Here is a 4,406-nt window from a genome sequence, read left to right as displayed (position 1 = left end):
TCAAATGCACTTTTATTAAAGTTTTCCCTTGACATGTCTCTTCAATTTATAGCTTATTGGAAGCATGAAAGCCTCTGCTTGGTTTGTACTTTTTTTTTTATTTTTTCGGGCTATTTGTGCTGAGTCAATTCCTCCGCCCTTTTCATTTTTGTCTATTTTTGGGTGACATGATTTGTTGTTTATTTTAAATGATCCAACAAGCATAGTATGATTACTTTGATATGTTTATTTTATTGATCAATCCATATATATATATATAATACAATACACTTCCTATTAAGAGAAGATACACACACAATCATACGCATTTAATTTGATACACTAAGATTATGAGAATCATTGCTATTACATAGGCATTGGACAACTTCTTCTGAGAACTTTTTGACTTCTTGGCAGCAGGAGCCCATAATATCCTCCTACAGGCAGAGTATATATTCTTGCAAGCATTCCACCTTCTGCACCGTCCCACGTAGAAAGCAGAGTGGGACAATTGTAAGAACAAGTAAACCCAATGATGTCCAAGAAGGAATTCAATAGGTTATAATATCCTAATTTCTTTTACTATGAAAACCGATGAACAGATATGAACGTGGAGCTGGTATGGGGGTCTTCTTTGAGTGTGCTATTTTGTTTATACTTCTGTGATACTGCACTTCTGCACTCCAAGTTGAATTGGGTAGGTTTTTCTTTTTTGTTGTGTAAGTTTGGAGGGTTAGGAGGATGAATGCATTTTGTGTTAGTAATTTGGCAGCAGTAATTAGGGGCTGGTTGCAGAAGGTAAATAAATTAATGTATAAACAAAAATGCTTAGTTGTTTCTTTTTATCAAGGCAATTTGTATTAATTTGTTAAATGTAACTAAATATATTTTTTTATTTATGATAGTGATAGAAACTGAGATGTTATTTAAAAAGAATTGCAAAAATAGTTAGGATGAAAAAAATTGAAAACATAGTGTCAATTTGTGGAAAATGAGTGTGGAGAAAACCATAGTTTGGCCTACAAAACATATCAATAGTTCAAATCCAGATTCACATAAATGCAACTAAAATGAGTTAAGGACGAAGATTCAATTCAAGAAGCATTGAGAAAATCAAGCTCGAAAAATTCATAGAACTAAGCACAAACATAAACAAATTTTGTGAAAAAGTAATGCCATCGGAGCCAACAACCCAGCTGGATGGCTTCATGCTCTCAAGTCAACCAATTAAAATAGGTCACTTCTCAACTCAGCTGGAGTGATTGCAGGATGACTCTAGCGAATTATCGGCAGTGCCGAGCAAACTTCCCCATTTTATTAAGAGAAGATGATATGGGAAGGGCTACATTGTATTTGTAACATGATCACCAATTCACTATTCATTATTGTCAATAGCTATATTATACACTTTAAACAAATTATTATATAAGAACTTTCATTTATTTTTATTTATTAAATTAATTATTCATAATTACTATATTACCCAACTCGTTGCTTTATATGTTTTCTATAGTCTTTTGTTGACATGAAATTGATACAATACCCAATTAGGATAGAGATCCATCACCACCTTTTCATTGCATTTATTAATGTGCAGTAGGATGAGAGAGAAATAAAATGACCAACTCGTACCAGTTTATCTTCCAGAAACCCCAATATCATTGAGAGTGAGAGCTGCACTCCAATTAATATGGGTTCGGCGTTGAAGCTTTTCCCTTAACTTTCTTCTTCAAAATCTTCACAACAGTTCTGGGAAGCTTCAAATTTCCGTCGGCAGAAAACTTCCGAAGAGGTGAATGCATCATGTTGCATTGTTCACCACAGAACCATTCATCCTCGGGCAATGACTGCAGTTTGTATGAAACCATTAAAAAGAATCAGTAAGTTGCTAGTAAACTAAAAACAATCAGTTTTAACGAAGCAAACCTTTAAATCATCCATCCTTTTCTCTGTCAAACATCCGACCTGAAATTCTCTTTCAAACTGCAAAAAAACAAAGCCATTGTCATCATGCTAGTGCAATGTTTGGATTTTAAAAATAAATTGAAAATAGAATGAATCGATTCGCATCAATTTTATAGTATCAAGAACTTATATTTATAAAGAATATTATAAAAAATTAAGCTTCATGTAGGTTGTAAGTTTTTGGATACTATGAATAACACTTGAAAGAAAAGAACCAAATACAGATTTTATTTTGTAGAAAATCTTAATACACAAAACAGTAAACAAACACAGACAAAAAATTCTGACTTGTGGCTCAAATTTATATCGCTAACCCTTATTAACAAAAGGAGGCAAAAACAGGGACCATCGAACTCGGTCCAAAGGCACCAAAGACCCTCTATCCTATCCAAAAAACCCTGATCCCTAGTGAAACAACTCAAAAATAGAGAAAATCACACCTAACAAACTCACTAATCTCTCCACAAATATCCACTGAATAATTGCCTCTCGAAAATTTTAAGCAAACGGAGAAGAGAGAACTCTATTGAGAGAGAGATTACAAGTGGCTGCGCAAATCTCGGAACGATGGGCAACCCTAATATAATATATATGAATGAATAGACAACTAGAATTACAACCCTAGAATGAACGCATCAGATAGCAGGGGAAAATTGGGTCACGGGTCGGGGTATGCACCAGATATGGGTCAGGGTCGGCCAAAATTCAACAATGGTTTATAAAATAAAAAATAAAATTATATACATGATAATTCTCATCGATAAAAATGAATTGAATTAAATTTGATTGAGTAACTATGACATAAGAGTGCATAAAAAAGCTATCATTATTTTTTTAAATAAAAAAATTATACAATCCACTGTATATTAATAGATTCCAAATATTAAGCTTTCATTTAATTTTTAAAGACATTAAAGAGGTGTTTGAGAAATAACCTTTTTTAGAGTCTTATTTATTGAACATTAAAAAACTAATTTTAGTGTTTGGTAAATTAGCTTGTTGAAATAGCTTATTGATCCCAAAAAATTAATTTTTGAAATTCGTTTCAAAATAGTTGTTTCAATTTTATTTTATTTTGTTTTTTATTTGACCTTCAAATAAATCATTCATTTTACGCATAGTAATATATTAATCATTGTAGTATTTATTAATTTTGTTGATATATATTTTTAGTTAACTTTTAAATTTTCTTTTATAAATTTAATATAATTGAAATTTTATTATTAATTTATTTATATATACTTATTTATTGTTTGTCACATGAATTTTTTAATTACAGATAAATATAAAAGAATAGATTTATTCAAATTATAAATAATAAAAAATTTAATTAAAAATTAATTCAATAAAAAATATATATAATTTTTTTACAAAATATTTAAAAAATAATAAAAACAAAGATTTTAATAAAATTTTCAATAGGTAATAATAAAAATTCTAAAAAATCCTATATAATGAAGAACATTACTAAATATTTTAATAGTGAAATACAAAATGTCATTAATGATCGTTTTGCCTATAAACAACTAATATCAAACACTTTAATAAAAACCGTTAATCGAATCAGCTAGTCAAATCAAGTAATCGAATTAACTAGGCAAACTAACTAATCAAATCCGCTAATAATTATCAACTATCGGCCAATTGTCAAACGATTTCTGAAATATCAGCACACGTTCCATTAAAGCTAAATAAATCTAAACAAATCAATCTTTATTAAATCTGAAATGAATAAAATCATATATACCTGCTGGCATATCATTATTGTCTGGTCGTTGAAGATATTTGTGGAAAAAGAGTTACCCCTGCAAAAACAAATACATCTGCAAACTTTCTCAGCATTTTGTTTTATTTATTTGCATTTCATTTTAAATGTAAAAAAGTGTTTGAATAACATGTCTTTTCAAATGTACCTGCAGATGAAGCATTTATATATGTCTGTCTTCGTAATGATCATCTCTACTACCACTGCTGCTCGGCGTGTTGGCAGTCACCTAGATTGGAATTAAGATTCACACCAAAAACATGAGGCAAATAGCAAGGAAGAAAAATAGAACAGTAGCAAACTCTATTTTTGTGTTTTCTGGAATGCAGTCTGTTTCCATTGCCTCCTCTTGTGTATGCCAAACCATATTGCACTGTACCTTTCAAGTATTGAAGTTCATTTTCACTGCCTTCAGATGGCTTTTGGACTGCTCATATAGCGACTAGCGACCCCAACAGAGTAAGCAAGGTCTGGTCTTATATAAGTCAAGTATCGAAGACGACCAATGAGTTGGCGATAATTTGTTGCATTTACAGGTGTGCCTTCCTCATCCATCGATAGGCTAAAATTTGCATCCATCCGCCACTTTGTTAGGTTACAGTCCCACATTCCAGCTGCTTGTAGAATCCCATTTGCATACCCGGCTTGACTTATTTCGATGCCATTCTCACTTTGCCCCACTTCTACTCCCAAGTAG

The 4,406-nt window shown here is 31.3% G+C and overlaps 1 long non-coding RNA gene across 1 annotated transcript; it reads right to left on the bottom strand.

Moving 5' to 3' along the window:
- Window positions 1-353: 353 nt before the first annotated feature.
- LOC127240934 (uncharacterized) lies at window positions 354-2,438 on the bottom strand. The gene is made up of 4 exons (XR_007836419.1): window positions 2,259-2,438; window positions 1,906-1,962; window positions 1,612-1,826; window positions 354-455 (listed from the first exon to the last, which is right to left on the bottom strand). It is a non-coding gene; the product is annotated as an uncharacterized LOC127240934 (long non-coding RNA).
- Between the last annotated feature and the right edge of the window lie 1,968 nt (window positions 2,439-4,406).

This window comes from Andrographis paniculata, unplaced genomic scaffold (genome assembly GCF_009805555.1).
Source record: "Andrographis paniculata isolate CXL003 unplaced genomic scaffold, ASM980555v1 Contig80END, whole genome shotgun sequence".
Taxonomy (NCBI): domain Eukaryota; kingdom Viridiplantae; phylum Streptophyta; class Magnoliopsida; order Lamiales; family Acanthaceae; genus Andrographis; species Andrographis paniculata.
Note: the sequence above shows the minus strand (reverse complement) of the source record. Positions and strands in the feature narration are given on the sequence as shown.